The sequence below is a fragment of the Delphinus delphis genome, chromosome 5 (assembly GCF_949987515.2).
Source record: "Delphinus delphis chromosome 5, mDelDel1.2, whole genome shotgun sequence".
NCBI lineage: Eukaryota > Metazoa > Chordata > Mammalia > Artiodactyla > Delphinidae > Delphinus > Delphinus delphis.
In genome coordinates, this window is record NC_082687.1 from 106,749,745 (window position 1) to 106,755,744 (window position 6,000).

Consider the following 6,000-nt stretch of genomic DNA (forward strand, 5'->3'; position numbering starts at 1 on the left):
ACAAATAAGTATGTAAACACTGAATACTACAAAACTTCTTAGAAATTTAAATTTTACTTTAGAAAATTAAAGCCTCTAATAAATTTTGAGTAAAAAAACCTGTTTAAATCTTATTAATTCAGCTGACAATCTAAGTTTTTATAATGCCTGAGAGATATATTTTTGCATAGAGAGAGCTATTTAAAATTAATTATGCTTTAAAATAATACCTAATTTATACCAACTAAATAATAAACTTCATTTTTCTTGGATCATTAAGTTCAACTTAGAAGTCTTGCTATGTTATTTATAGATCCCATAAAATAAGAACAGTCACCATTTTATATAAAAAAAGTTTTATGTTCTATATCAAGTTGAACACATTAAATTCTTAAATCTGATCCAGTTATAAACCTAATTAATTAAAATCCTTGTATATATTAAACTGCATTTCAGAAATTCAATATAGTCAAAAATTTTAAGCATTCTATATATATTTGATAGAATAAGTTTACAATTCTAACATGCTCACAGTTTAAAAAGTAAACATTACAAATTATATATAAATGAATAAAATTAATTTCTCTTAATTATACCAGTAGTTTGCAAACAAAGTTCTGTGTATATTTCCACTCAAAATCACAAGAAAAATATGTCAGATTTCATAAATATTAAGTATAAAAATATAAAAACAAATACACAATTTTTTTTTTTTTTTTTGTGGTACGCGGGCCTCTCACTGTTGTGGTCTCTCCCGTTGCAGAGCACAGGCTCCGGACGCGCAGGCTCAGCAGCCATGGCTCATGGGCCCAGCCACTCCGTGGCATGTGGGATCTTCCCAGACTGGGGCACGAACCCAGTAAAAATAATTAAAATTATTTTTAATTTCTTTTTTATATTGTAGTTGATTAACAATGATGTGTTAGTTACAGGTATATAGCAAAGTGATTCAGTTATACCCATACAAGTATACATTGTTTTTCAAATCCTTTTCCCATTTAGGTTGTTACAGAAGACTGAGCCAGATTCCCTGTGCTATACGGTAGGTCTTTGTTGGTTATCTATTTTAAATATATTGATAGTAGTGTGTACACATCAATCCCAAACCCCCAATCTATTCCTTCCCTACCTGCACCCCACCTGCACCCCCTGGTAACCATAAGTTCATTCTCTAAGTCTGTGAGTGTTTCTGTTTTGTAAATAAGTTCATTTGTATCATTTTTTTTAGATTCTGCGTATAAGCAATATCATATGATATTTGTATTTCTCTGTCTGACTTACTTCATCTAGTACGATAATCTCCAGGTCCAACCATGTTGCTGCAAATGGCATTATTTCATTCTTTTTAATGGATGAGTAATATTCCAGTGTATATATGTACCACATCTTATCCATTCCTCTGCCGATGGACATTTAGGTTGCTTCCACATCTTGGCTATTATAAACAGTGCTACAGTGAACATCGAGGTGCATGTATATTTTGAACCATGGTTTTCTCCAGATATATACCCAGGAGTGGGGTTGTTGGATCATATGGTAGCTCTATTCTTAGTTTTTTAAGGAACCTCCATACTGTTCTCCATAGTGGTTGTACCAATATACATTCCCACCATCTCTGTAGTTGGTTACTTCTAAAAAATGTATAGATTTATATTTTAGAGCAGTTTCAGGTTTACAGAAAAATTAAGTAGAAAGTAAAGAGAGCTTCTTTCATGCCACTCACACACAGTTTCCTCTATTATTAATATCTTTCATTGGTGTGGTATGTTTACTATAATTAATGAATATTGATACATTACTACTAACTAAAGTTCATAGTTTTCAAGAGGGTTCACTCTTTGTACAGTTATATGGGATTTGATAAATGCATAATATCATGTATCAACCATTACTATATCATACAGAATCATTTCACTGCACTAAAAATCCTCTCTGCTCCACCTATTCATTTCCTCAACCCCCACCAATATCTGGCAACCGTTGTTCTTTTCACTGTCTCAATAGTTTTGCCGTTTCCAAAATGTTGTATAGTAGGAATCATGTGTAGCCTTTCCAGGATGGCTTTTTTCACTCAAAAATATGCATTTTAGGTTCTTCCATGTCTTTTTATAGCTTGATAGCTTATTTCTTTTTAGCACTGGATAATATTCCATTGTATGGATGTACCACAGTTTGTTTATCCATTCATCTATCCCAAGTTTTGTTATGAATAGAGCTTCTGTAAATATCCATGTACAGGTTCTTGTGTGGATATAAGTTTCCCACTCCTTTGCGTAGACACTAAGAAGCTTGGTTACTGGATCATATGGAAAGTATATATTTAGTTTTAGACAGAAACCACCAAACTGTCTTCCAGAGGGGCTGTATAATTTTGCATTCCCTTCAGCAATGAATGAGAGTTCCTACTGCTCCACATCCTTGTAAGCATTTGGTGTTACCAGTGTCCCTGATTTTGGCCATTCCAAAAGATGTGTAGTGGTGTCTTGTTTTAATTTGCAATTCCCCGATGACACATGATGTTGAGCATCTTTTCATATCTTATTTGCCATCTGTATAGTATGTCTTCTTTGGTGAGGTGTCTGTTCAGGTATTTTGCCCATTTTTAAGTGGGCTGTTCATTTTCTTATTGTTGAGTTTTAATGGTTCTTTGTATATTTTGGATTCAAGTTCTTTATTGCATATGTGTTTTGGAAATATTTTCTCCTAGTCTGTCCTTCAGTTCTTTAACACTTAAAAATTAATGTTGTTAAAACTGGCAGTCACTTATCTACCAAGAGATGCTGATTCATCATCTCAAGTTAGCTGACACTACTGGGTTGAAAAATCAAGACACCATTTTTTTATATGGAATGCTAATGGTTGTGGTATTCTGTTAATATTAGTAATAGCAATAATAACAGTAACAATAAAAGCAGTTGACTTTTTTGTATTATGCCAGCCACTGTGCTAAAGGCTTCCAAAGTGTCATCTCATTGACTCCTCATAACAATCTTCCATAGCAGTTACTACCGTTATTCTTATTTAACAAGCGGCAACATTACAGCATGGAGAAATTCCATAACTTTTCCATAACACAAGGCTTTTGGTCTTATAGTGTTATCTGGGAAAGAGCTGAGTACCTCATACCCAAATTGTAACAAATCAAAAGCCTCCAGATAGATAGGGATAGGTAAAACTTTCCCTCTTTGTCTAAACTTTGAAAAATCAAGATGTTTGCTTCTTGATGGGTGCTTAAATAAGGGGAAGTATGGTTTCTGATTATTCTTTAAAATGTTTTTACAAAGCTTATGTTCTCATTTAGCTTTGAAATAAAAAGCTTCTGAGTAAATAGAAGATGCTTGGTTAAAGATAAAAGAATTTCTAGCTCTAAAAGGACTGAAGAATTATCAAAGGTCAGCTCCAAATGATTGACTAATCAGGCATTCAGCATCTAGCTCAAAAAGCTTTCGGCTGATTTCAAAGAGAAGCCATTTAGCTTTCTTTACTAATTAAGAAGAAGATAATTCAGATTTCAAAATTATATGATCATTAGCAAAAGTGTAAAGGAATCCACAGTTGCCACCACGGTTAGTTTTGATGATGTGCATAACTATCACATGCCAAAGTGTTTCAGAACGGTGTTAGCTTCTAAATTTCAAGAAAGCTTAAACTACAAAACTGTTGTGTAAAAGAAAGTATTGTAAGATTTTGTGGAAAATGTAAGTTACTGTCATTAAGAAAATAACCCGTTTATTTAGTATGCATTTTTTTCCATTAAGAGCTATTAGTGCCATGATTAAGAGCATGCATTCTGGAGGTAGACAGGCTTTGGGTTTAAGCACTTGTCTTTCCACTTAGAATCTGTGTTACCTTAGACAAGTCACTTAATCATCCTAACCTGTTTTCTGGTCACTAAAATGGGGATAAAACTAATATATGAGGTTTCCCTGGTGGTGCAGTGGTTGGGAATCTGCCTGCCAGTGCAGGGGACACGGGTTCGAGCCCTGATCCGGGAAGATCCCACATGCCGCAGAGCAACAAAGCCCATGCACCACATCTACTGAGCCTGCGCTTTAGAGCCCATGGGCCACAACTACTGAGCCCGTGCACCACAGCTACTGAAGCCCACGCGCCTAGAGCCCGCACTCGGTGACAAGAAAAGCCACCATAATCAGAAGCCCGCGCACCACAACGAAGAGCAGCCCCCACTCGCCGCAACTAGAGAAAGCCGTGCGCAGCAACAAAGACCCAACGCAACCAAAAATAAATTTAAAAACTAATATATGTTAGTGTAGTTATAAACACTAAATGGGTAAAATGTAAGAGTACATCTAAAATAGTTCCAACCTCAAAATAGCAGCTATCTTTATGGGGTTAATTTGCTTCCTGCATTACAGCTTTGAATTTGTGGATCTTATCTTACTAAGGGAGGTGGTATTTCCTTACAAACCAGCAAGTAGCTAAACTAAAAGAAATGCGTTTCAGTTTTAAAGTTAAAACAAACATACTTGACCTTTTGATCATTTTAAGAACCTATCTTTTTCATCTTCTCCTACTTTAACAATTAGTTCATTTAAAAAAAAAGTATTGGTTGCCTACACTATAGCAGTTACCATTCTTTATACTGGAGTGGCATATATAAATAAAATACTTCCCTTCTACACCTACAAGTGTTCTCTGTAACATATTCTATGAAATTCAGTTAAAATCCATTTCATTTGGAGACTTTTACTATTCCTCTTGAGATAATCAGGAATTTTTTGGCAAAGGCAGAGGGGTAGTGTTGACAGGGACAGGGATTACAAAATTAAGAAAGAGATTTAGCTATTTGGGAAATACTGTGGTTGCTTATTTCACTTTATTTTCCGAAAGTTTTCTCAGGACTTTTCTATTGTTACCGATTAGGAAATGATAGTCTAAGGTATTATTAGTATTTTATTTTTGTAAATGGAAGAATTGTCATTTACTGACTTTATACACTTCTATGCCCTCTTGTTCCAGGAGAAAACTTTCAAAGTGTCATTTTGGAGAGGTCATTAGGAAGTTCTCTGACATTGAGATTCTTAAGACTCCTTCCTCTCTTTTTCTCTACTGCCTTTGTCCAGGAGTGCAGCAGTTGGATGAAATGCTATATAGCCCTTTCTGGAAGAAATATGGCATAGCATTCCTTAATTTTCAGAATTACAAGCATAGAATTTTTCAGCCCTATCTGTCCAGATCTGAACTTGTACTTCACTATGGTATTGTGATCTATTACCAGGAACCAGAAGCCAGCTTTAAAAACTTAAAAGGATTTCATTTTAACTCTGGAACTTGATATTTTAAAAGCTAAAAATGCCATCAAGTTTAAAGTAATTATCTCTATCCTTCTAAGTCTTGGTATGAAGCTTAACTTACAGAGAATGCTGATGTGCCAAATGACTTTCAAGCTACCTTGTTATTCATTTAATTCTCAGGTCTTAAAATCTAGCCACAAAGCATATGTGAAGGGAATTCCTCCAAACTACTTCACGTTAAAAAGAAAAATAATTCAGAGAATGTATGCCAAAAGTAATTTACATCTGTAAGAAAATTTGGCCAACAAACTAGAGGAGAATGAAAACTTTTAAAAAAATAAGATGACTACAATGATGTTCTCAGAAAGTGACACTAACCATAGCATGTTTTTTAATGAATTGTGATGGAAAAAGATAACATGGGGAAATAAGACTCAAGAAGCAGCTAGGGAACAGAGCAATGTGGGTTCTACAAACATGGCCTGCCTGAGGTTCTTAGTGACCTAAAAGCAACAGGGATCTATCTGGGGATGTTGGGAAGCAAGAACAGCCCCTCAGGTTGCTACAGAATGGGCTTGCTCAATTTTTTCACTCCTTTATGGTAGCCAGAGAGTCCTAAAGTCATCTAGGGGGTTAGGAGCGTAATTTGGAAGCTCTCACCAAAAGTACTCCTCAGAAACACTGCATGTCCTTGAACAGCTATTCCCAAATAGTTTGTTGAGTTAAACACACACACACACACACACACGCACACGCACACGCACAC

The 6,000-nt window shown here is 35.1% G+C and overlaps 1 long non-coding RNA gene across 1 annotated transcript in view; it reads left to right on the top strand.

The window, feature by feature from the left end:
- LOC132425548 (uncharacterized) overlaps window positions 1-1,011 on the top strand; it is a 117,051-nt gene extending 116,040 nt beyond the window's left edge. Inside the window, exon 3 of the long non-coding RNA XR_009519456.1 lies at window positions 982-1,011. This is a non-coding gene — a long non-coding RNA (uncharacterized lncRNA). The remainder of the gene's footprint in view (window positions 1-981) is intronic.
- Window positions 1,012-6,000: the final 4,989 nt, after the last annotated feature.